This window comes from Lissotriton helveticus, assembly GCF_964261635.1.
Source record: "Lissotriton helveticus chromosome 1_1 unlocalized genomic scaffold, aLisHel1.1 SUPER_1_unloc_32, whole genome shotgun sequence".
Taxonomy (NCBI): Eukaryota; Metazoa; Chordata; class Amphibia; order Caudata; family Salamandridae; genus Lissotriton; species Lissotriton helveticus.
In genome coordinates, this window is record NW_027611673.1 from 2,174,040 (window position 1) to 2,201,592 (window position 27,553).

Genomic DNA, 27,553 nt, shown 5'->3' on the forward strand with positions numbered 1-27,553 from the left:
TCATATATTTCTCCCCTCCTATATTCACAGTCCCCTTTAACCAGTTGTCCGATTTGCTGTCATCAAGAAGTGCAGAGAGGGGAATCGGCAGGCGGCCCCTTTAAGCCGGAGCTGAGGACGGACATCAGGGGATACACACTTGAAGAAGGCGGGGACGGAGAGCGCGTCAGGTTGGTCAGTAGTTGGTCCAGCTACACACGGTATGGGAACGCGAGGCGGAGAAACCAGCGGGGGAAGACCGGAAAGACAGAGAAGAACTGACAGCCTTACAAGAGAGAGAACCGGAGCCCAGGGGAGGTCACAGCTTGTCGGCGAGCAGAACACCCGAACCTGGCGGAGGAGGGAAAGCCGAAGCAGATTACCAGACCTCACTGAAGGACGCGGAGTCACCACGCCATGGCCCCGGAGGGACGTGGCTCTTCCAGGTGCGTGGGCGTCTACGGGGTTCTTGGAAAGGGGCTGAGTAAGAGAGGGACAGGAGGGGAGGCTGAGGGGTGAAAGGGACCCAGGGAAAAGTAAATAAGTGAGACGGAAACAAAGACAAGAGCAGAAATCATCGGCTACTCTTTTTCTTTTGGTTGCTCCAACCTCTACACCCTCCCTTCACATTTATGCATAGCTATTATTTATCCCTCGCGTCCTCCCTTGACTAAACCATAAAGCAAAAACACTTACCAGAGTCTTTTCCTTCTGTCCGAGGGACGACGGCGGCCGAGGCACACCTAAGGGACTGAAGAGGAAGACCCTGTGGGAAAGAAGAATATAACGGAGACAATCAATCATTGTGATTTCCTGTAATACTAATAAATAGTGCATACCAAGAAACTATTCAATTCAGTGTGCTCCCTCTTGACCGACTCTTCTACAACGGGGAGCTACATACTTTCCCTACAGGGAATGGGAGACAGATACACAGACACACACACAGACACACACACACGGGAAAGCATAGTAGGAAAACGCTATATACCGTTTTAGAAAGATGGTGGAACTATTTATTCTGTTCAATGTGCTTATTTTGCTAATTACTTTTATCTGCTTCTATTATCATTGCAGTTCGGACTGGACTGTTCCCATGAGGCACAGGGTCAAGACTGATTTGCATATGGCCAGGTCTAAACTGGGATGGCATGGTGAGCAAAATAATGATGGATTTAACCCAGATCCCTTGACTGGGGGTGAATGTTTTGATTTGTTCTGCATTCCGTCCATCAATTGTGTGTCTTTTGCTCTATTATCATTGCAGCACATAAATTCTATATAAGAATTACGATAGTTCAATTAATAATGAAAATGCTAATGTTATGTTATTTTAATTTGATATTGCACACGAATTACCCCTAAGCAGAAACTACTTTAAGGAGAAATTTAGGATTGGTACGTAGTACCACTCTATCTTTGTGAAGTTGAAAGAAAGGCTCTTGTATAGGTAATGCCTGAAGTTCATGAACTCTACGGACATTTGTGCATTGGTTCAAAAGGCGGGCCCATTAGCCTTGTAAGTACTGTTTAAGTTCCACTCTGGAGCAGGGTGAATACTTGGCGGTATAACCCTATTTAATCCTTCCATGAAGGCTTTAATCACTGGTACTCTGAAGAGAGATAGGTGTTGTCTAATTTGCAAGTATGCATCAAATGGATGTGTAAGTGAATCCACATTACTGTAAATACAACAGTTAACAAATGATGTTCTGCACAAACGCATCAAGACGATTGATATTGTTTTACAATAGGCAACAAAAAGTTTCCATTTGCTGCATAACATGCTCTGGTAGTAGGCTTTCTAGCTTCCTTGAGAATATTCATACAGTCTGGTTGTAGTTGTAAATAACCAAACTCTATGACTTCAGGAGCCAAATCGCTAGGTTGAGTTCTCTGGGAATTGGATGTCTGATTTCCCAATGGCTCTGAGTGAGGAGACAAGGTGTGAGATGTAGCTTTTGATGATGTAGTTCTAAGGATGAGAGTACCAAGGTTGACGAGAACATATTAAGATCAGTGAGGGACATTTGTCTGAGCTTCCGAACTAGTAATGGAATTAGCAGGAGAGGCGGAAAAGCATAAGCAAATATCCCTGACCAAATCATCCATAGGGCATTGCCTTCGGATGCTGGGTGTGGGAACCTGGATGCAGAGTTTGGGCATTTTGCGCTGTGCACTGTGGAAAACAGATCTATCTGTGGAAAATGTAAGTTTTGAACATAGGGAAGAAGAGCATGGGGATGAAGTTCCCACTCGTGTATTTGCTGCCTGCGTCTGCGGAGCAGGTCTGCAATCTGATGGTCTACTCCTGGGAGGTGTTCTGCTAGGAGATAGATTTTCTGGCGAATCGCCCAATCCCAAATGCTTTGTGCAAGGTGCGACAGCTGGAGAGAGTGAGTCCCTCCCTGTTTCTGTAGGTAGTACATTGCTGTCATGTTGTCCGTGCGAACTAAGACAGTCTTGCCTACAAGTTGCGTGAGAAAAGCTGAGTGTTAAGAACACTGCTAGAAGTTCCATGTAGTTGATGTGGAGACATTTGTGTTTGTCTGACCGCAGCCACTGGACTTTGTAAAGTTGAAGATGGGCACCCCAACCGGTTACTGTGGAATCGGGTCTATGAAAGGCTGCCCTTTTGCTAAGTTTTGAGGTTTCCACCACTGCAGCGAGCGATGGTTGCCACTGTCTACCAACACTAGGTCGGGGTCGCAAATTGCGAGGCTCATTAATATTAATGAGCCTCCCACAATTTGTAAACCCATTGGGAATACCAGCCCTACTAGGGATGGTGGCCTGCTCAGCAGACCACCATGTCTGGGACTGCTTTCTAATGAAGCAGCTTTTTTTTTCTTTCTTTTTTTTTTTTAAATGCAGCCCACTTTTCTTAAAGGAAAACAGGATGCATTTAAAAAATTTCATTCTTTAAGGGCAGTGGTCCCTGGGACCACTGCTGGCCCTTAAAAAATATTTTTAGACACAGTCACAAAGTGGAAGGGGTAGCCTGGGGACCCCTTTGAAATTGCGACTGCATTACCACCCTCTTGAAGAGGGTGGTCATTTGCAAGTGTTTTGCGACTGCAATTGTGGTCACAAACATTCACACATAGCATTGAGGACGCAATTAGGAAGGGAATTCCCCTTCCTAATTGCGACTCACAATTCCTGTGAGGTAGACCCCGGACATACCTCTAACAATATGTGCAGCGACCATCAAAAGCCAGCCTGGACTCCTTATTGGTACGAAGAAGAATCAGCTCCACTCCTGTTAACTGCTGATTCTTCCCTTCCGCAGAACCCAGGAAGTTACCCGGAAGCGGAAGCGCTCACTCACGTAGGAGGCGGGAACGAAACCTCAGCCAACCAATCCGAGAGAAGAAAGAGGTCACGACTGGCTGTAAAATGGGGAAGACGCTTCAGAAGGTGCGCTGTCGGACAGCCTAGGAGCAGACGTAGTAAGCCGGGCCGAAGACTAGCCCAGCAACCAAGCCGACACCCAAGCAGCGGACCGGGAAGACTTCGCAGCCCACGACGCCGGAGCCTGGGGTCCTGGAGACGACGACGCGGAAACGTGGACCGAAGAGTGGTGGATTCTGAAAGTCGCGCCCGCCGCCACAACTCAGGAGAGTTGTGGCTCCTAGCGGTACGTGTTGGGGAAAAGGGCTTAGGGAGGGAGAAGGGAGTGTGTTAAGGGCGGCGGGTGGCATTGGATAGACGCAGTGGTGTATGTGTGCAACCAAGGGTCAATGGGTGATCTTAATGCCTGAATCACGCTCTGTCCGACTCTTCCCGTGCACTATACTGCCTGCTCTACCTAGAAGCCTTACCTCGAGTACCCACACAACCGCCGTTTTCCCTCAGTCATAGCTCTTTCCCACTCACATGGTTCATTTTGGTGATGGTATCCTGAAAAGAATAAAACAGGGGAATCTTAACCGAATTCTCTCTTGTTTTTGTTTTGAGACACTCCCGGAGATACAACTGTAGAAGCCCGTAATAGGCTTCTGGGCCATGTAGAAGACCAACCTACCAGGGAGCCCTCTGGACCTTGAAGAAGCTACCTCAACTCCTCTTTGTTTGCTACATTTTGGGACTGCCAAGACGATTACTTTTATCCACTTTTGTTACAATCCCAAATAAACCCCTTCCAATATTGACCTCATACGGCCTCCTCACTTCTGCTTCCGACCGTCCCTCTGACATTTCCTAAATAGCGAGTCGAAAATAAACTGCGACTCGCTATTTTGGAATTGTATATGGCCAACAGTGATTTTGCATGTGCAAGCGGGTTCGCAAACCCATTTGCGTATGCAAAATCACGTTGTACATCTGGCCCCCTGTGATTGATTCCACTGACTCGCTAGACATTGTTGCAGAGTACACATGGGAAGCCTTGCATGAGGTACGATTGAAATGCAGGATGCCATCATTGCCAGAAGATGCATGAAGACTTTGGGAGACGGTGTTGAATGCCGCAGAGAGATCGAGTAGGATCAGAGCAGCAGTGTGCCCTTGGTCGAGCAGGGTGTGGATGTTGTCTATGGCAGTGAGGAGAGCGATCTCGGTGCTGTAGTTGCTTGGGAATCTGGATTGGGAGAGGTCGAGATGGAGTTTTCTTCGATGAATTTTGTTAGCTAGGCATGGACGATCTTCTCTGTGACTTTGGTCACGAAGGGGAGGAGGGAGATGGGTCGGTAGTTTCTGAGGTCGGTGGGGACGCTGAGGGCTTGGAATTGTTTCCTCTATATCCTCCTCTGTAGAAACCTCTTGAGGAAAAGGATTGGATGTTACCTTTGTAAGAGGAAGCATTTGAGTCTGAGGATGTTGTTTTGGACCCAGCTATGTAAAACGAGCGTTGAAAGGAGCCTCTATTGGATGGGGACTGGCGTGGTCCAATGGATTTTGCTACTTCAGTGTCCTTTTCCTTCTTTTCTAAGGCTTGGTCAACTACAGGACCAAACAGGTGTTCTTTGTCAAAGGGAGTGTTCACAATGGATTGTTGAACCTCAGGCTTAAACCCTGAGATCCTAAGCCATGCACGCCTTCTAAGGAGAATGCTGGAATTGATCTCCCTAGCTGAGATCCTAAGCCATGCATGCCTTCTGATGAGAATGCTGGTATTGATCTCCCGAGCTGAGATCCTAAGCTATGCATGCCTTCTAAGGGGAATGCTGGTATTGATCTCCCTAGCGGAGACCCTAAGCCATGCACGCCTTCTGAGGAGAATGCTGGAATTGATCTCCCTAGCTGAGATCCTAAGCCATGCACGCCTTCTGAGGAGAATGCTGGTATTGATCTCCCAAGCTGAGATCCTAAGCCATGCACGCCTTCTAAGGAGAATGCTGGTATTGATCGCCTGAGCTGAGATCCTAAGCCTTGCACGTCTTCTGAGGAGAATGCTGGTATTGATCTCCCGAGCTGAGATCCTAAGCCATGCACGCCTTCTGAGGAGAATGCTGGTATTGATCTCCCAAGCTGAGATCCTAAGCCATGCACGCCTTCTAAGGAGAATGCTGGTATTGATCTCCCAAGCTGAGATCCTAAGCCATGCACGCCTTCTAAGGAGAATGCTGGTATTGATCTCCCTAGCTGAGATCCTAAGCCATGCACGCCTTCTAAGGAGAATGCTGGTATTGATCTCCCTAGCTGAGATCCTAAGCCTTGCATGCCTTCTAAGGAGAATGCTGGTATTGATCTCTCGAGCTGAGATCCTAAGCCTTGCACGCCTTATGAGGAGAATGCTGGTATTGATCTACCGAGCTGAGATCCTAAGCCATGCACGCCTTCTAATGAGAATGCTGGTATTGATCTCCCGAGCTGAGATCCTAAGCCATGCACACCTTCTGAGGAGAATGCTGGTATTGATCTCCCTAGCTGAGATCCTAAGCCATGCACGGCTTCTGAGGAGAATGCTGGTATTGATCTCCTGAGCTGAGACCCTAAGCCATGCACTCCTTCTGAGGAGAATGCTCGTATTGATCTCCCGTGCTGAGATCCTAAGCCATGCACGCCTTCTGTGCAGAATGCTGGTATTGATCTCCTGAGCTGAGATCCTAAGCCATGCATGCCATCTGAGGAGAATGCTGGTATTGATCTCCCGAGCTGAGATCCTAAGGCATGCATGCATTCTGAGGAGAATGCTGGTATTGATCTCCCTAGCTGAGATCCTAAGCCATGCACGCCTTCTGAGGAGAATGCTGGTATTGATCTCCCGAGCTGAGATCCTAAGGCATGCATGCATTCTGAGGAGAATGCTGGTATTGATCTCCCTAGCTGAGATCCTAAGCCATGCACGCCTTCTGAGGAGAATGCTGGTATTGATCTCCCGAGCTGAGATCCTAAGGCATGCATGCATTCTGAGGAGAATGCTGGTATTGATCTCCCGAGCTGAGATCCTAAGCCCTGCACGCCTTCGGAGGAGAATGCTGGTATTGATCTCCCGAGCTGAGATCCTAAGCCATGCACGCCTTCTAATGAGAATGCTGGTATTGATCTCCCGAGCCGAGATCCTAAGCCATGCACGCATTCTAAGGAGAATGCTGGTATTGATCTCCTGAGCTGAGACCCTAAGCCATGCACGCCTTCTAAGGAGAATGCTGGTATTGATCTCCTGAGCTGAGACCCTAAGCCATGCACGCCTTCTAAGGAGAATGCTGGTATTGATCTCCCGTGCTGAGACCCTAAGCCATGCACGCCTTCTGAGGAGAATGCTGGAATTGATCTCCCGAGCTGAGACCCTAAGCCATGCACGCCTTCTAAGGAGAATGCTGGTATTGATCTCCCGTGCTGAGACCCTAAGCCATGCACGCCTTCTGAGGAGAATGCTGGTATTGATCTCCCTAGCTGAGATCCTAAGCCATGCACGCCTTCTAAGGAGAATGCTGGTATTGATCTCCCGAGCTGAGACCCTAAGCCATGCACGCCTTCTAAGGAGAATGCTGGTATTGATCTCCCGAGCTGAGATCCTAAGCCATACAAGCCTTCTAAGGAGAATGCTGGTATTGATCTCCCGAGCTGAGATCCTAAGCCATGCACGCCTTCTGAGGAGAATGCTGGAATTGATTTCCCTATCTGAGATCCTAAGCCATGCACGCCTTCTGAGAAGAATGCTGGAATTGATCTCCCGAGCTGAGATCCTAAGCCATGCACACCTTCTGAGGAGAATGCTGGTATTGATCTCCTTAGCTGAGACCCTAAGCCATGCACGCCTTCTAAGGAGAATGCTGGTATTAATCTCCCGAGCTGAGATCCTAAGCCATGCACGCCTTCTGAGGAGAATGCTGGTATTGATCTCCCGAGCTGAGATCCTAAGCCATGCACGCCTTCTGAGGAGAATGCTGGTATTGATCTCCCGAGCTGAGATCCTAAGCCATGCACGCCTTCTAAGGAGAATGCTGGTATTGATCGCCTGAGCTGAGATCCTAAGCCTTGCACGCCTTCTAAGGAGAATGCTGGTATTGATCTCCCGAGCTGAGATCCTAAGCCATGCACGCCTTCTGAGGAGAATGCTGGTATTGATCTCCCGAGCTGAGATCCTAAGGCATGCATGCATTCTGAGGAGAATGCTGGTATTGATCTCCCGAGCTGAGATCCTAAGGCATGCATGCATTCTGAGGAGAATGCTGGTATTGATCTCCCGAGCTGAGATCCTAAGCCATGCACGCCTTCTGAGGAGAATGCTGGTATTGATCTCCCGAGCTGAGATCCTAAGCCATGCACGCCTTCTAATGAGAATGCTGGTATTGATCTCCCGAGCCGAGATCCTAAGCCATGCACGCCTTCTAAGGAGAATGCTGGTATTGATCTCCTGAGCTGAGACCCTAAGCCATGCACGCCTTCTAAGGAGAATGCTGGTATTGATCTCCTGAGCTGAGACCCTAAGCCATGCACGCCTTCTGAGGAGAATGCTGGTATTGATCTCCTGAGCTGAGATCCTAAGCCATGCACGCCTTCTGAGGAGAATGCTGGTATTGATCTCCTGAGCTGAGATCCTAAGCCATGCACGCCTTCTAAGGAGAATGCTGGTATTGATCTCCCGTGCTGAGACCCTAAGCCATGCACGCCTTCTGAGGAGAATGCTGGACTTGATCTCCCGAGCTGAGATCCTAAACCATGCACGCCTTCTAAGGAGAATGCTGGAATTGATCTCCCTAGCTGAGATCCTAAGCCATGCACGCCTTCTGAGGAGAATGCTGGTATTGATCTCCCGAGCTGAGACCCTAAGCCATGCACGCCTTCTAAGGAGAATGCTGGTATTGATCTCCTGAGCTGAGATCCTAAGCCATGCACGCCTTCTAAGGAGAATGCTGGTATTGATCTCCCGAGCTGAGACCCTAAGCCATGCACGCCTTGGGAGGAGAATGCTGGTATTGACCTCCCTAGCTGAGACCCTAAGCCATGCACGCCTTCGGAGGAGAATGCTGGAATTGATCTCCCGAGCTGAGACCCTAAGCCATGCACGCCTTCTGAGGAGAATGTTGGTAATGATCTCCCGAGCAGAGATCCTAAGCCATGCACGCCTTCTGAGGAGAATGCTGGTATTGATCTCCCGAGCTGAGATCCTAAGCCATGCACGCCTTCTGATGAGAATGCTGGTATTGATCTCCCGAGCTGAGATCCTAAGCCATGCACGCCTTCTAAGGAGAATGCTGGTATTGATCTCCCGAGCTGAGAACCTAAGCCATACACGCCTTCTGATGAGAATGCTGGTATTGATCTCCAGAGCTGAGAACCTAAGCCATACACGCCTTCTGATGAGAATGCTGGTATTGATCTCCAGAGCTGAGAACCTAAGCCATACACGCCTTCTGATGAGAATGCTGGTATTGATCTCCCGAGCTGAGACCCTAAGCCATGCACGCCTTCTAAGGAGAATGCTGGTATTGATCTCCCGAGCTGAGATCCTAAGCCATGCACGCCTTCTGAGGAGAATGCTGGAATTGATTTCCCTATCTGAGATCCTAAGCCATGCACGCCTTCTGAGAAGAATGCTGGAATTGATCTCCCGAGCTGAGATCCTAAGCCATGCACACCTTCTGAGGAGAATGCTGGTATTGATCTCCTTAGCTGAGACCCTAAGCCATGCACGCCTTCTAAGGAGAATGCTGGTATTAATCTCCCGAGCTGAGATCCTAAGCCATGCACGCCTTCTGAGGAGAATGCTGGTATTGATCTCCCGAGCTGAGATCCTAAGCCATGCACGCCTTCTAAGGAGAATGCTGGTATTGATCGCCTGAGCTGAGATCCTAAGCCTTGCACGCCTTCTAAGGAGAATGCTGGAATTGATCTCCCGAGCTGAGATCCTAAGCCATGCACGCCTTCTGAGGAGAATGCTGGTATTGATCTCCCAAGCTGAGATCCTAAGCCATGCACGCCTTCTAAGGAGAATGCTGGTATTGATCGCCTGAGCTGAGATCCTAAGCCTTGCACGTCTTCTGAGGAGAATGCTGGTATTGATCTCCCGAGCTGAGATCCTAAGCCATGCACGCCTTCTGAGGAGAATGCTGGTATTGATCTCCCAAGCTGAGATCCTAAGCCATGCACGCCTTCTAAGGAGAATGCTGGTATTGATCTCCCAAGCTGAGATCCTAAGCCATGCACGCCTTTAAAGGAGAATGCTGGTATTGATCTCCCGAGCTGAGATCCTAAGCCTTGCACGTCTTCTGAGGAGAATGCTGGTATTGATCTCCCGAGCTGAGATCCTAAGCCATGCACGCCTTCTGAGGAGAATGCTGGTATTGATCTCCCAAGCTGAGATCCTAAGCCATGCACGCCTTCCAAGGAGAATGCTGGTATTGATCTCCTGAGCTGAGACCCTAAGCCATGCACGCCTTCTGAGGAGAATGCTGGAATTGATCTCCCTAGCTGAGATCCTAATCCATGCACGCCTTCTAATGAGAATGCTGGTATTGATCTCCCAAGCTGAGATCCTAAGCCATGCACGCCTTCTAAGGAGAATGCTGGTATTGATCTCCCGAGCTGAGATCCTAAGCCATGCAAGCCTTCTAAGGAGAATGCTGTAATTGATCTCCCGAGCTGAGATCCTAAGCCATGCACACCTTCTGAGGAGAATGCTGGTATTGATCTCCCTAGCTGACATCCTAAGCAATGCACGCATTCTAAGGAGAATGCTGGCATTGATCTCCCGAGCTGAGATTCTAAGCCATGCACGCCTTCTGAGGAGAATGCTGGTATTAATCTCCCGAGCTGAGATCCTAAGCCATGCACGCCTTCTGAGGAGAATGCTGGTATTGATCTCCCGAGCTGAGATCCTAAGCCATGCACGCCTTCTAAGGAGAATGCTGGTATTGATCGCCTGAGCTGAGATCCTAAGCCTTGCACGCCTTCTAAGGAGAATGCTGGAATTGATCTCCCTAGCTGAGATCCTAAGCCGTGCACGCCTTCTGAGGAGAATGCTGGTATTGATCTCCCAAGCTGAGATCCTAAGCCATGCACGCCTTCTAAGGAGAATGCTGATATTGATCGCCTGAGCTGAGATCCTAAGCTTTGCACGTCTTCTGAGGAGAATGCTGGTATTGATCTCCCGAGCTGAGATCCTAAGCCATGCACGCCTTCTGAGGAGAATGCTGGTATTGATCTCCCAAGCTGAGATCCTAAGCCATGCACGCCTTCTAAGGAGAATGCTGGTATTGATCTCCCAAGCTGAGATCCTAAGCCATGCACGCCTTCTAAGGAGAATGCTGGTATTGATCTCCCGAGCTGAGATCCTAAGCCTTGCACGTCTTCTGAGGAGAATGCTGGTATTGATCTCCCGAGCTGGGACCCTAAGCCATGCACGCCTTCTGAGGAGAATGCTGGTATTGATCTCCCGAGCTGAGACCCTAAGCCATGCACGCCTTCTAAGGAGAATGCTGGTATTGATCTCCCGAGATGAGACCCTAAGCCATGCACGCCTTCTAAGGAGAATGCTGGAATTGATCTCCCGAGCTGAGATCCTAAGCCATGCACGCCTTCTGAGGAGAATGCTGGAATTGATCTCCCTAGCTGAGATCATAAGTCATGCACGCCTTCTGAGGAGAATGCTGGTATTGATCTCCCGAGCTGAGACCCTAAGCCATGCACGCCTTCTAAGGAGAATTCTGGTATTGATCTCCCGAGCTGAGACCCTAAGCCATGCTCGCCTTCTAAGGAGAATGCTGGAATTGATCTCCCTAGCTGAGATCCTAAGCCATGCACGCCTTCTGAGGAGAATGCTGGTATTGATCGCCCGAGATATTGGAGCAGTTGCTCCATCTCATCCAAGTGAGCCCTGTCGTACCTAGCTAGTAGGCCTTGTATGTTTGCGATGCGTCAATGGTTAGAGGCTTGAACAGCTACTCATTTCCCCGAGGCATCTGTAAGTTTGGATTCTTTATCTGGGGGAGGTGGATCCCCACAGGTTTGGGGGTTAGCTCTTTTGCGAGCGTTGTAGAGAGTCAAGCGATAATTGTCCCTTAATAAACACAGGATCTGATGGTGAGGGTTGATATTTTTTATCTAACCTTGGAGTTATAATACCTGCTCTAACAGGGTCTTTAACCCTTTCGCTGCAGCGGCTATTCCGCCGCAGCGATAGAGGGCGGGGGGGCCGCGCGGCAGTCCGACGCTGCTGACGGAACCGCTCCGTCACGGCCCTCGGGTGGGCTGCGCTTGTGACGGAACGGTTCTGTCACGGCCCCGCCCGCTCAATAGAACGCGCTGCGCAGGCACGAAATCTGCGCCGCGCAGGCACGGCGAGCGGGCCGTGACGGAAGCGCTCCGTCACCAGCACAGCCCACCTGAGGGGAGTGACGGAGCGGTTCCGTCACCAGCGTGGGAGGGGTTAAAGATATCATCTGCATGCCTCATCATGCCTTCAAGCATAGGGAGTGTTTGACTTGACCTGTGCGTAGACTCAAGTGTTTCAAATAGAAAGTCCTCCTCTAATGTTTCTTTATGTAATGGTACTCCCATGATACTCTGCTCATCTGGTGGTGATGGCTTTGCTGGGTAAAGGTCTGGCTCATTGTCTACTGGAGGTCAATGGTGTAATCATTCCATGGGTGTGCAGGCAAATGAGTATCATCACCACCTTGTCCACATCTGGATGTGGAGATCCCTTAGGTGTTAAGTGTAAGTGACCCGGCCGCCTAGCGTGGCCATCCAGACCCCAGCACAAACCCTGATCCGTGCACATCCCTCACACCCCGAGTTACACGGCCTAGCCGACCCTTCCCTTTAGGGCACACGTATACACGAACCCGGACATCCCCGTCCGTGCCCTCCATTTTCCCCACCACCACGAGGCCCGTGTGCCCACTCTCAAGCACCTAAGATGGCCGCCCAGCCCCAGCGCGACCCCGGCCTAGCGGCGCCACCCAGTCTAGAAAACAACGCGCTCCATCGAGTGAGAGAGGGAGGAGCAGTATCTCTCACACCTTCGACCTCCCCCTGGTAGATGGGTTTCGATCGCCCCTCCGGCCTCCCTGCGGGCTGGCTCCACGCCTGCTGTGTTTCTGGGACTCCTCCCGAACCGGTCCTGAAAGGATCAAAGGACGACATGGCAGGAAACCCCAACCAGCAACCCCCAGGTATCAAGACCCCTGCTGGACAGACTCCGGACATCAAAGCGGAGGTGGACTATAACCAGGGGTGCTCTGGGCCTATCTGGCAGATTCGACTCTGGAACGACGAGAGCCCTGCTGACGTGGTTGCGGCTCCCCTGGTAGAGAAGGACTTCTGCCGACACCTCTGAGCCCTGCTGAGTGACTCGCGGCTCCCTTGCAACCCTGGAACACCTGAGCCCTGCTGAGTGACTCGCGGCTCCTTAAAGATCGTAAGACCTCCGACATCGTGCTTGAGCCCTGCTGAGTGACTCGCGGCTCCCTTGCATCCTTGGAACACCTGAGCCCTGCTGAGTGACTCGCGGCTCCCCTGAACTCGTAAGAACTCCGACCCTTTTGGCTTGAGCCCTGCTGAGTGACTCGCGGCTCCTACGATACTCTCGGTCCGGCTGGACCCCAAAGACCGTACCGTATCCCCCGGCTCGAGGATTGTGAGCTGTGCGCCGGATACGCACCTGCAGGTGACCCTGATCTACAAAGACTGTCCCGCTATCCTTTTCCCTACCAAGACTCTTGAGCCCTCGTGCTCCTTTGTATATATTACAACCTGCCTGATCATAAAGATCCTCCGATATTTTTGATAAAGATCTGTTCTTAAGAATCTACAGTGTGGTGTCTCTTTGTCGTGTGGTGCTTGTGCAGCGTGTACGATCCTAAATTCAAGGCTCTTCCTCCTGAGGAGTCTCTCGCCAGTACTCGGCTAGGATACATTTGAGGGTGGATCCTAGGGTGACCGGGTACACTTCCTGGTTCCCCTGAGGTCACCTTCTAACATTGGTGGCAGCGAAAGGATTACAACCCATAATCTAGAGATCGTACCATAACGGCTGACACACTACCGACAGAGACGACAGAAGAAACCACCATGAGCCTCACAGAAACCGATGCGCGTACTGTATTCCAGGTAGAAAAATTGGAAGAGTACACACACAAAGAACTGAAAGAATTCTGCAAAGAATTAAAAATCGCTACCACCGGTCTCAAGACTAAAGAAGACATGCAAAAGGCGCTAAAGGCTTGGGTGGACTCCGGAGCACCCCGCACAGGAGGAGCGACGGGGCTGCACGACGAAGCCGAACTCCCACAAAGAGAGAGCAGCAGCACCCCGGTACGGAGCTTCGTACCAGACGGGGGCCTATCCCCAGAAGAACTGGCAGATCGAGAAAGAAGTCGCCATCACGAAATGGAACTGGCAAGATTAAAAATCGAAGGCAAACTCAAACTAGCTGAAAAGAAGCTAGCCGTAGAGCAGTTACGGGTTCAAGGAGAACTCGAGGAGAAGAAGCTCCAACGGGAGCATGAAGGACGGAGACTCCAACTGGAGCACGAACGGAGCTTGAAGGAACTTGAACTCAAGGCCCGGAGAGAAGAGTCCCGACCCCCGCGATCCGGAGAGGCCGCCCCCCCGGTGGAACGGAAGGTCCACATCCCCAAGGATGTCGTCAAAGAATACTACAAAAACGATGATATCCAGCAATGGTTCAAGGCCTACAAGGTCGCCATGACCTCCAACCGAGTCCCGCAGAAGGATTGGGGGGCCGGGTTGTGGGGCAGATTTCTGAGTGAGGGTAGGGACACCCTGCTCGACCTGCCATCCTCCATGCAAACCTCTTACAGCCACATGAAGGAGGCCCTCCTCACAAGGTACGGCCTCACCCCAGAAATGTACCGCCAGCGGTTCCGGGACAGCACAAAGATTCTCGGCACCACCTGGGTGGAATACGTAAACTTTTTCAGCCGTGCATTTGATGGGTGGATCAAGGGCAGCAAGGTAACCACCCTGGAAGAACTAACCGACCTCATGTTGTGGGAACACCTGGCTACGAACTGTTTTGTAGAACTACGCCAGCACCTGCTCGACAGCAAGCTCACGGATCCGAGGAAGCTGGCTGTCGAGGCAGATCGCTGGGTGAATACCCGGGTCTCCCGGGGCCCCATAGGAGAACACTCCCGCTCTAGTCAGGGTCCCCAGCGCCAGAGAGGGGGAGGAAACCAAGGGGGACAGCGAGAATCCGCCCAAGAGCCAACCCCCGAACTTCCCGGCACCCCCGCCAGCTGTATCCTGTCCCCAGGTTAGACGAGGGCACCTGGTGACCATTACCTGTTTTCGCTGCCAGAAGCCTGGCCATTACGCCAGTGCCCCGAGTGCCCCATGGCCCCGCGCGTCCCCGCTGCAGCGCCCCCAGCCCGACAGATGGCCAATGTCGCCCTAGGGGAGGAGATCGAGGAAATCGAAGAATGGGAGCAGGAGCCCGTCGCCATGGCCTTAGTGTCCCTAGGAGATAGAGAGATGGTCCCTGGGAACCCCCTACCCCCCAACACGAAAAAGTACAGGCAGCTTGTCACGATCAATGGCCAGCAGGCCGAAGCCATTCGCGACACCGGGGCGAGTATCACAAGTGTCCTCAGCCATTTAGTCCGGGAGGATCCGATCCTTCCCCATGTCTTTTGCCCGGTGATTTCCGCAGATAATGTTGAGAGCCTATGTCGAGTGGCCCTGGTACCCTTCGAGTGGGAAGGAGTAGTGGGCAAATTGAAGGTAGCAGTGCGAACCGCCCAGCCGGTTGACTGCCTCCTGGGGAATGACTTGGAGAGTTCCCCCTGGCAGCACGTCGAGTGCCGGACCCACCTAGGGATGATGGGTCTCCCCGAGTGGGTGTGCGCCACCACCCGATCGATGACCGGCCCACTACCCCCTCCCGGGGAAGTCGAGGACTCTCCACCCGAAGAGAACAGGATCGACCCCGTCGAGGTCCCAGACGTCTCCCCACGAGGAGAATCTGTCCCCACCGACGAACCCCTACCTTCTGACCCCGCATAGGTCACCGAGTTAGGCGATCTGCCCAGTGGCGCCACGAGGGGGGCCCCTCCCGAGAGGAGTTCTGCCGTGAACAGGCTACCTGTCCTTCCCTGGTCGGACCCCGGCAGCAAGCAGAGGCCCAAGCCACGGGCGACCAATCTGGAACCCATCGACTATACTGGGAGAATGACCTCCTATACAGCGAGCAGAAGTCCGTGGAACTAGGATCAGCCCGGGTGCTGGTGGTACCCCTACGCTTCCGCGACTTCCTCCTGGGCTTGGCCCATGATGTCCCCCTCGCAGGTCACTTGGGCCAAGACAAAACGTACAGTCGCCTAGTGACCCATTTTTTCTGGCCCAAAATGAAGAGCAATGTAGAGGCCCACTGCAAGTCCTGCCCCACGTGCCAGGATAGTGGGAAAAGTGGAGGTAAGCGCAAGGCTCCCCTCCAACCCTTTCCGGTTGTCAGTACTCCTTTCGAACGGGTCGGGATCGACATTGTGGGACCCCTGGATCCCCCGACCTCGCAAGGTCACCGATTCATCCTCGTCCTGGTGGACCATGCCACCCGATACCCTGAGGCCATATCCCTACGCACCGTCACGACCCCCGTGGTGGGCCGGGCGTTGATGGGAATCTTTTCCCAGGTAGGTTTTCCCCGCGAAGTCGTGAGCGATCGCGGGACGAACTTCATCTCAAGATACATGACATCTCTGTGGCAACAGTGTGGAGTTTCTTATAAATTTACCACACCGTATCACCCCCAAGGAAATGGCCTAGTCGAACGGTTTAACCGGACCCTGAAGGGGATGATCGCGGGACTCGAAGAGCCCCTCCGGCGTAAGTGGGACGTCTTGCTCCCCTGCCTCTTGTTTGCCTACCTGGAGGTTCCCCAGAAGTCCTTGGGGTTCAGCCCGTTCGAGTTGTTGTACGGTCATCCCGTCCGGGGGCCCCTCAGCCTGGTCAAGGAAGGCTGGGAGACGGCGCCCGGAGACCCCCCCAAGATGTGTTCCGCTACATCCTGGCCCTCCGGAACCAAACGAGGAAGTTCCGAGAGCTGGCCAAAGCCAACCTGGAGGCGAGCCAGGAAGAGATGAAGCGCTGGTACGACCAGAATGCCACTCTGGTCGAGTTCCAGCCGGGCCAGCAGGTATGGGTCATGGCCCCAGTAAAACCGTGCGCCCTCCAGGACAAGTGGACAGGTCCCTTCAAAATCATCCAAAGAAAGAGCCAGGTCACATACTTGGTGGACGTCCAATCCCCACGAGACCCCCTTCGGGTCCTGCATGTGAACCGCCTCAAGCCTCACTTCGTGCGGACGGAGTTGAGCTTTTTGTTGGCCACAGACGACGGGGTGGAAGAGGAGTCCGATCCTCTCCCTAACCTCCTGTGTACCAAGGAGAAGGATGGCTCAGTGGAAGGAGTGAACCTCTCTCCATCCCTCACGCCCCAACAGCGCGAGGACTGCCGCCAGCTCCTGGGGCAGTTCTCTGATTTATTCTCTCTTGTCCCCAACGTCACCGACTGGTGTGTCCACGATGTGGACACCAGAGACAGCCCGCCGGTGAAGCACAGAGCCTACCGAGTCCCTGATCGAGTCCGGTCCTGCATCCAGGCCGAGGTCTCGAAGATGTTGACCTTGGGGGTGATCGAACCCTCAGACAGCCCCTGGGCCAGCCCCGTGGTGCTGGTCCCGAAAGCAGCCGCCCCCGGTGTAGCCCCAGAACTGCGATTCTGCGTGGACTACCGGGGCCTCAATGAAGTCACCCGAGCGGACGCTCACCCCATTCCCCGAGCAGACGAGCTAATTGACCGTCTCGGGGCTACTCGTTTCCTTAGCACATTTGATTTGACCTGCGGATACTGGCAAATTGCGCTCACAGAGGGAGCCAAGGAGCGGTCCGCCTTCTCCACCCCGGATGGGCACTATCGCTTTCGCGTAATGCCCTTCGGTATGAAAAATGCCCCAACCACTTTCCGGCGACTGGTGAATAGAGTCCTGGCCAGGCTGGAAGAGTTCAGCGCCGCATATCTGGACGATATCGCGGTTTTCAGTACCGAATGGAGTGAGCACCTCCAGCACCTCCGGAAGGTGTTGATGGCTCTGCGCCAGGCAGGCCTCACAGTGAAAGCGAGTAAATGTCAAATTGGGCAAGGTTCGGTGGTCTACCTGGGGCACCAGGTCGGAAGCGGGCAGGTCGCCCCTCTGCAGTCTAAGATCAACGCCATCTTAGCCTGGGAACCACCAACCACACAAACCGAGGTCCGAGCCTTCCTGGGCCTCACCGGCTACTACCGGAGATTTATCCGAGGGTACGGCAGCTTTGTAGGCTCCCTCACCGAACTCACCTCCAAAAAGCACCCCAAGCGTGCACAATGGACCCCCACCTGCCAACAGGCATTCGACACCCTGAAAAGGGCCATGTGCACCGCCCCAGTGCTCCAAGCCCCCGACTACTCCCAGGAGTTCGTGGTACAGACCGATGCCTCCGAGCACGGGATTGGAGCAGTACTGTCCCAAGTACTGCGATGGTCAATCTCCCTCCAGGGGATGGATTTCACCGTGGAACATCGCCCAGGTACAGACCACGCCAACGCTGACGGCCTCTCTAGGTTTTTCCGCCTCAGCGAAGAGAACCCCCAAGAGGATGGGTAGTTCTCTCCGGCTTTCAGCTGGGGGGGGACGCGTGTTAGACCCGGCCGCCTAGCGTGGCCCTCCAGACCCCAGCACAAACCCTGATTCGTGCACATCCCTCACACCCCGAATTACACGGCCTAGCCGACCCTTCCCTTTAGGGCACACGCATACACAAACCCGGACATCCCCGTCCGTGCCCTCCATTTTCCCCAGCACCACAAGGCCCGTGTGCCCACTCTCGAGCACCTAAGATGGCCGCCCAGCCCCAGCCCGACCCCGGCCTAGCGGCGCCACCCAGTCTAGAAAACAACGCGCTCCATCGAGTGAGAGAGGGAGGAGCAGTATCTCTCACACCTTCGACCTCCCCCTGGGAGATGGGTTTCGATCGCCCCTCCGGCCTCCCTGATGCCTGGCTCCACGACTGCTGTGTGTCTGGGACTCCTTCCGAACCGGTCCTGAAAGGATCAAAGGACGACATGGCAGGGAACCCCAACCAGCAACCCCCAGGTGTCACGACCCCTGCTGGACAGACTCCGGACATCAAAGCGGAGGTGGACTATAACCAGGGGTGCTCTGGGCCTATCTGGCAGATTCGACTCTGGAACGACGAGAGCCCTGCTGACGTGGTCACGGCTCCCCAGGTAGAGAAGGACTTCTGCCGACACCTCTGAACCCTGCTGAGTGACTCGCGGCTCTCTTGCAACCCTGGAACACCTGAGCCCTGCTGAGTGACTCGCGGCTCCTTAAAGATCGTAAGACCGCCGACATCGTGCTTGAGCCCTGCTGAGTGACTTGCGGCTCCCTTGCAACCTTGGAACACCTGAGCCCTGCTGAGTGACTCGCGGCTCCCCTGAACTCGTAAGAACTCCGACCCTTTTGGCTTGAGCCCTGCTGAGTGACTCGCGGCTCCTACGATACTCTCGGTCCGGCTGGACCCCAAAGACCGTACCGTATCCCCCGGCTCGAGGATTGTGAGCTGTGCGCCGGATACGCACCTGCAGGTGACCCTGATCTACAAAGACTGTCCCGCTACCCTTTTCCCTACCAAGACTCTTGAGCCCTCGTGCTCCCTTGCATATATTACAACCTGCCTGATCATAAAGATCCTCCGATATTTTTGATAAAGATCTGTTCTTAAGCATCTACAGTGTGGTGCCTCTTTGTCGTGTGGTGCTTGTGCAGCGTGTACGATCCTAGATTCAAGGCTCTTCCTCCTGAGGAGTCTCTCGCCAGTGCTCGGCTACGATACTTTGAGGGTAGATCCTAGGGTGCCCGGGTACACTTCCTGGCTCCCCTGAGGTCGCCTTCTAACATAAGGGCTCTTCAATTATTACCTGTGGAGAAGAAGGTGGCGGTGGGGAGGGTTGTGGGGCAGGATAAACATGGCTAGTAGCCATGTCCTTCTTCTTTAAGGGAATCTTATCAGAAGTGTCCTCTCCAGGATGCTTGTGGTTCGCTGGATTTATGTCCAGTATCAGGATTAATTAAAATGTTCTTTTGTTTGGGATCCAATTTGGCCTTAAGAACGTCTAAAATTGGTTCTGGAGGCTCGAGAACATTGTCCTCGGATTTCGGCTAGTCTTTAGAATGTTTCAGCTCAGAAGCGAGATGGTGTTTCGAAGCGGAGGGTTTCGGCTCCAAACCAGATTTGTCCTGGAGCCTGATGATTTCGGATCCGAAGGTAATTTCTTCTGACTCGATCCGGAGCTGGAAGGCTTGACGGTTTGTTTTGGTACCGAGCCGAGGGACGTGACGTTGGAAATATTGTCTCTGTGCCGACTTTGGCCAGAAGGCAGAGGTAGTGCTGTAGCCTTATGTGTTTTAGAAGAGGATTTAGGGAGCAAGGGGTCTTCGGTACTCACGGCACCATGTCCAAAAGGCACATCTTGGGACTCCAGATAGATTTTGAGCTCGGAATCGGACTCTGGAATCGAGAGGGCCTCTTCTTCAACGGAGGACGCTTCTATCTCTTCTAGGTCAGATTGTTCTGCAAAGATATCCAGAGTGTGTTGAATGCTTTGGCTCTGCCTCTCTCATCATCGAGCCTGATGATCGGGTAGAGTCCTCTTGGACCGAAACAACTTACAGGCGTCGCAGTCTTCCTCCTTGTGCTCCGGAGAGAGGCATAAATCACAAACTTGATGTAGGTCAGTTCAAGGGTACTTGGCGTGGTACCAAGGAAAGAAATGAAATGGAGCCCGTTCCATTTTTAGAAGGCTGGCCCTACGTAGCCCAACGGTTGCCCACAAGGTTTTCTATCGATAATGGAGAGTTTGTCGCTCAATCTGAAATGCGGAGAACAAAGAAATGCCTACTGAAACAATACTGTCAAGGGTAGAGTGGACTGCGCACCGAGGGGAACCCAAAGAAATGGTTTCGGAGCGCAGCAATACACATCCAAACCCGTTGGGGGTAAAAAACAATCTAACAATGGAGTCAATGCCCATGTGCACTATCACCGAAAGGAGTCATCACCTTACCTCATGACTGGAAAGACTTCTTCAAAGAAAAACAACTTGCAAACATGCGGACCCAAGACAAGATGGCAGGAGTATGCAAAGCATGTGCATCTACAGCACACATGCCTCGAACATAGGATTAATGGCCCCAAATCCCTGCCGTGGTATCTTGTCATGTTGTGGCTGAGTGTGTCATGTGATGTGGCAAGCTATAGTGCTTGGTGTGATTTAGCCATTTTTGATAAGGTGGAGTGCTGAATGGTTAGGGGATTTTTAATTTTCTTTGTTTTTGGGATTGTGTGATGTAGTGCGGTACCTACCGTATGATGTAAGTAAATAAATTACACTGCTATTATATGGTAAGGATGTGGGGGTGAGTGTATTTAGGGCCGAAGCCTTGCTGATTATATGCAGAATAACAGGTCTGGGAGGTCACTACTGACTGGGGCAGTTTAGCGGCTGCACAGGCCTTGGGCATTGATCCTATTGAGGATAATATGTGACGGGCCACTGGTGACTGGAGCTGGCTTGCAACAATGCTGGCCTCTGGTATTCATTACAAGCAGGGTAACAATACATGTCAATATTGACTGGAACTGGTTGACAGTAGAGTTGACCTCTGGTTTTGAATATTAGCAGGATTTAAGGTACAGGGGTCACTACTGACTGGAGTTACTTAGCAGGATAATAGGTCTCAGGGAGCCAATACTGACTGAAGCTGGTTAGCAACAACGCTAGCCTCTGCTATTCATGACAAGCAGGCTAACAATGCATGTCAATATTGACTGGAACTGGTTGGCAGTAGAGTTGACCTCTGGTTTTGAATATTTGTAGGATTTAAGGTACAGGGGTCACTACTGACTGGAGTTACTTAGCAGGATAATAGGTCTCAGGGAGCCAATACTGCCTGATGCTGGTTAGTATGATCACTAGTCCCAAGGTGCTACTAATGACTCAAGTTGGCTAGAATGATAACAGGTCCCAGGGGCCAGTACAAACAGGAGCTGGCTAGTAGGCTTACATACAGGCCCATGGGGCTACTACTGACTGGAGCTGGCTAAAAGAATAACAGGCCCAAGGATGGTGGGGGTGCGAGTGGCACCAGTGACCGGAGTTGGCTCGAAGCATTGACAACCTTTGGTATTGATTAAATGCAGGATTATAGGTCACAGGTGGCACTGCTGAATACAGCTGGCTAGCAGCAGTGGTGGCCTCTAGGAAGAAGGAATAGAGAAAGCATAACTGGACATACTGGTTTCTTTAATACCGATAATTGTTTACACATCACTGTCACAACTTGCATTGATATATTACATCACCAAATTACAATATTCTTATAATAATTTGATGTGACTGTTCGCCTTAATATGCCTGCAAAGTTACACAATTCTATTAGGGCTCAGAACCATTTTATTTAGTGAAGTCCATCTGCACACTTTCCTGCATGCTGTAGTAAATTGAATATTGACAAACAAAAGTGTTATTTCCAGAAACAGTGAATTCTGCAGATTGTGTATCTTTTATCTGCACCTCAAGGATTCTGCACCTCACAGACTCCTCACATTCCTCTCGAGAGAAGATCCTGCCTCCTACTCATTAGTGTTGTTTCAGTAACTGTTTCTATCACGTGTTCATGTTTCATTGATTTGTATTAGGAGAAAAGTGTATAAAAATGCATTGTGTAGCATTAGCATTATATACTTCAACTTGCTTTAGGGTGGATGCTCTCGTCCATTGCAAAGACAATTATCACTTGTTTGCTTGGCCTTTTGCTATTTTTGCATTAAATGTATGATAGATGTGTTGGCCTCCCGGTGTGTTGTGTTTTATTTTACATAGCACAGGAGATGCTGAGGAACATGACAGTCCAGTATACACATTCTTCATATAAATCAACTCACAGTATACTGTTCTGGAGGTTCAGTCCCACAGACATTATGTCTAACTGAACACCCTAGGAAGCATGTGCTTTTCAAACCAGATGCCCTCTGATGCGGCGTCCTCGCTATTGGATAAGTCAGTATGTCTTGAATTTTAGAAGGGTTACCGTATCTAGTGCACTCTGTTAGGCAGCGCTCACCTGTGGTAGTAAGATGTTAATAGGCACCTTATCACCTATGACCCGTGCAGGGCTTTGAATTACAGACTTCCCCTCGCTGTGGAGAAGATTAGGTCACATTTACCCATTTTCCCATATTTGGTCCTGATGAAATGCCAACAGATTGCTCCATGACTACACAATGCATGAAAAAAGTTAACCTGAAGTATAGACCCCAGCTTACCAGCAGGTCCATAGGTGATCGACACTTTCACACAGTGATAGGGGCCATTAGTTGCTCAATTTCTCTGTCACTGTTTTTAATCTCAACATGGACCAGGAAGATCACATTAACTATATTGCGGCAACTGGTCGATAGTTGATCTTATATTCACACTTTCACCAATCTCACATGTTATGACAACATCCTCTGTCCTACTATACTCATCCGGCGTACTTAATAAAGGATCGCCAACAAAGTGCCCTCTGGTGGTGCCCGCCAGGCATTGTAGCGTCTGCCTGGTGAGGAGTATAGCCCAATGATGAAGCATGTCACCATCAGGTGAGTGAACGCAACTTGCCTTAAAAGCACATGCTTCCTAGGGTGTCTGCGTTCAGTTACAGATAATGACTCTGGGACTGAACCTCCGGAACAGTATACTGTGATTTGATTGTGTTTTATTTAAAAAATGTACATAGAAGATATTGGCGCTTGTTTGTTTCACAAAAATGATCGGATACCTGCCTCGGAGCGCACTTCTTACTGACGACAATGGGGTTATCATGTTGCTGCTACAAGCTCCTTACCTGTGCGAGTTATCGGGAACGATGCAGGGGGCAGACCCAAACCAGCCACACGTGGAGATCAATGACAAATACTGAAGAATGAACAGAGCTTCCAAGCTGGTGACCATTACTTAATTGACCCTGAAAATAAAAAACACGTTTTTAGTATTCTGGTGACTCATGACCATCAAAACAAAGGTTATAAATTCAATATTATGTCAAATACTTAAAAAATGGAACTGGATGTGCTGAATCGATGATGCCCCAGGTCACGTGCGACACCTCCCACCACTATTGCTTATGGGACTTGTAGTTTTGTTTTTCTCATTAAAAGGATGGGCTCTAAAGTCCCAGTGTTCTAAGCGATGTTAGTTAAAATCAGAGGCCTGAGTGAGGGTGAAGCATGACACTGCTCTGCTTAGCAGTGAGATGACTGACAGTTCCCCAGCCCTTCCATTCTTTGACAGAAAGAGGCTCGTCAGCCGTTCATATTTTTTTGCAACGACAAAGAAACTTTTATTGCAGCTTGTGTCAACTGAAGAGATAAAACCCCTGGACGTGTTTAATTAACTACTGACAAACATGAACAATCAAGAACATGAGTTTCTGGAAAACTATCAAGCACCCAATCAGAATCAGCTGCCCGTCACACCCAGGAATTCTTGAGGCTTTGGAGAGGATGAATTGCACGTGGTATAAGAGGAACACTACATCGACTCAAAGCTCTCTTCTCAGGGATGTACTGAAATGCCAGCCTCATGGCACACTTAGCCAGCTCTTCACCTCCTCCTCCTCAAACTGTTGACCAGCTATCAGGGCAAATGAGCCTGCAGCAAAGCCTCGCTGGCTTGGTTCCACACCGGACCAGGCAAGGTGGTCAACTCCATACTCCTCCAAGTCAGCAAGCACTCTGGTCGAGCCAGTCCTAACCCCACATGAATGTTCCCCATCACAACTATTTTAATGGTAGTAAGTTATGTTTCTGCCAAATGATTGAGTCAAAAAGTGAAAGATTTTACTAGGAAGTGCTGAAAGAGAAATCATGAAGTTTTTCAATATTTCTGAGTCTGCCACAGTACACAGGAGCATTATTTCTCTACAGCAGCAAATCATGTATGTGCCCTGTAGAAAGAATGTTTGAATGAAACATGGAATGCATTGCAGCCAACAATCTATGCAACATCATAGCAGAGTGCAAGATAACTTGTGTTATTATTCCAGCAGAACGAAATGCCATTCCTAATGTGTACATCATTTTAAAGACAAACCCAGGAAAATGTATGGTTAGTGTTGTTCTTCTGCCAGTTAAAAGACTATCACCATTAATGTGCCAGGAAATAAAACACTATGCGAAATCCTACTCTATGGCTGGGTGCTGTCTGCCACTATATTGCAGGTTACTTCCAACATATTCTGATTTATAAATACATACTCCAGGGTGCTGCCAGCTATCGGGTCTGCACACAGCAGACTGGAGCCACTCAGGAAGGAGGTATGTTCTTCATTTCATCTTAAGCCCTTAGGTTACAGTCAAGCCTGATAGATCCGGATAACTTTATCCTCGCTCTAACTGCGCCGAGCAGATAGACGTAGCTCAACATAGTCTGTGTTGTGTGCTGGGTGATGCCTGGCATCTTATTATCGTTGGCGGGAGGATGAAGCTCTGATAGGAGCTACTATAAGAAGAGCAGAGAAACAGGACCACAGATCGCCCCAGAGCAACACTGCCCAGAAGCTGAGGAAAGAACTCTGAAACAGCAAACCTCCGGCACCCTGGAGATTCTCCAGGGTAAGCAAATGATGGTAATGAAATGCAAACTGCAGCATTAAGGTCACACACCACAACATCTTTCCCCTCAAACCAAAGGTAACAGCCTACAAGAACAAGCATTGGCATAGCCAATAGGTCTCGCTTTTGGGACCTTCTAAGTATTCAGTTATGCAGCACAATATCCTTGGTGCAACCACATCAACTGTTGCGTGGCTAAACACTTATAAGTAGGGCTCCCGGTTTTATGGTATTTATTTTTTTGCCATTTCCGTCTGTATTTATCCATATTTACTTTTGGGGCATTGGTTCTGTATTTAGCCACATTTATTTTTGCCACAAGTAAAAGACAATGCTACAGCTAGTATGTATCCACATTCATTTAAATTGACAATGCACACATGCGCTCACTTAAACTAGCGATTTGTTGTGGCTTTATCAGTGCTTTAAGTGGTCCGGTACTGAGTAATTTGAAAAGGAGAGTACCTGTGCTTCTCAGTTCTGCAATAAAAACACTTTAGGATAGAGTACAAGCACTTTCAAATTTAAAATATAGACAGAACTCCTCGGGTGAAAAATTACCTGATGCTGGTTAATAGAACAGATGCTGTCCTTACATAAATGCAATATTTTTCTATTATTGCATGCATTTCACATTTGACCTTTCTCTCATTACCTCTTTCTTGGGCAGTCTGACAGTCCTTCCACCTCCCCTTGTTTGCCTCATTGCCACCAGCAATCTGCCTCTCATTCTCCCTCCATTCCCTCACAGGCTCGTCCGCATACCCCAGACTAGTTATGATGTGTTCCATCATTAACTATGAATTAAACCACTGAGTGATTGTTAAGGGGCTAGACCATTTACATTGCAAAGGGTGCTATGATACCATAGAAATGTAAAGATAATATTTATATATGTACTGCAAACAAAGTTTAGAAAATCATGGCGGTGGTACTAAATATTAACCAGAGGAACAGCTATCGGTGGTGCAGCAGGTGCAGTGGCACCGGAGTCTTAGGGCCCCACTGTACCCCACTATAGCTGCACTTCACCGCCCAAACTGTGGACCGAAAGGGTTCCAATTTCCTACTTGCTTATGGCAAATTTGCTACGCCATTCACTGCATATTCCTGCGTGGGCTCCACCCGCAGTCATTGTAGTGGGGGGGGAGATGTGGCGTAGGGTTGTTGACCGGATGCCTGACAGAGATGTGTAGGAAATGTGCAGTGGCTGTGGATAGCTCAGCAAGGGGAGAGACTCTCCTGTCCTCTCAAGAACCGGAGCAGGCTACATAGGATAGATCTGTCACAGTATTGCTTCTCTCAGCAAACCCCTCCCCACCCAGGATTTCAATTACTGGGTATGTCATGAACATCTCGTTAGGCAATACCTCATTGTACTGAAAGGTGCCCACTCAACGTGGCTTGGAAGAGCTCGCCACCCCGCCTGTGCAACATTGTATGACTGTAGAGTGAAACGGAGAAACGCACTTCAAGAAGCCCATCTTTGTATGTCATTCCCTCACCTGGGGTTTCCTGTGGGTGCTGTAGGCCCTGCTGGGGTCGAGGCCAGGACTGAACCATGAGCACGGGGTAGAGAGGGCCTGATCATGGACACCTGCGCATGCGCTGGGGATAGACACTGCCTCCTACAGCGGGACGCGGTGAAAGACGGCCTCATGGATGAACAACTGCGCATGCGCTGGAGATAGACACTGCCTCCTACAGCGGGACCCGGTGAAAGACGGCCCTATGGATGAACAACTGCGCATGCGCGGAGGACAGACACGCTGTTACTACAATGTAACTCCGGGAGTCGGTGCAAGAAAGTTTTCTTTATTTCGTTCACAGCACCGGCCCCGACAGCACGGAGCGCAGGAAGGGGCCACAGCTCAGGGCCAGGACAGGTGGGACGGGGGCCGCACAGGGACAAAAATGAATGAGAGACAACAGCTGGCTCCCGCAGCGGAGCACGCGCTGAGATGTATTTCTGTGCAAAGCTTCTCTATGGGAATTTGGTGTCTCTCCTCTGCGCAGGCGCAGTGAGGCTGAGCGCCCTCTGTCCAGGGCAGTTCAGTCTGTACCCCGTGCAAGGTCCTAAATCGGCGATAGGATGTAGTGTCTTCGCCCCGCACATGCGCAGCTGAGACGCGCGGTCTTAGACGCCATGTTTTTTTCGTGCGCGATGGTGGCTCGTGCAGCGTCGTGAGATTGCGCGTCACTCGGAGGGGGAATAACACACCGGCTCCCTTCTCACAGCCCCCGGTGCCCCACCTCTCCCCCAGGCCCTGCAGCCCCCACTGAGCGGTGAACAAGGAGAGGGGAGGAGACCTCAAAGCGCCCAGCCATGTGTGTGAGGTTTAAATATTTTTATTGGCTATTATGTTTAAAAAAAATTTTTTTGTTTTTATTTATGAATAACAAAAGAGAGACCCTGCCATCGCCATAGTCAAATAGTTTCATATAATCCCGTCCCCGTGGGTGGT

At 50.8% G+C, this 27,553-nt stretch overlaps 1 protein-coding gene across 1 annotated transcript in view; it reads right to left on the reverse strand.

The window, feature by feature from the left end:
- Positions 1 to 26,685, reverse strand: part of LOC144805910 (uncharacterized) — a 44,098-nt gene extending 17,413 nt beyond the window's left edge. Inside the window, exons 1-3 of the mRNA XM_078672381.1 lie at positions 26,594 to 26,685; positions 23,321 to 23,440; positions 676 to 745 (exon numbers count right to left, since the gene is read on the reverse strand). The gene's annotated coding sequence lies outside the window, so the exon portion shown is untranslated. The remainder of the gene's footprint in view (positions 1 to 675; positions 746 to 23,320; positions 23,441 to 26,593) is intronic.
- Between the last annotated feature and the right edge of the window lie 868 nt (positions 26,686 to 27,553).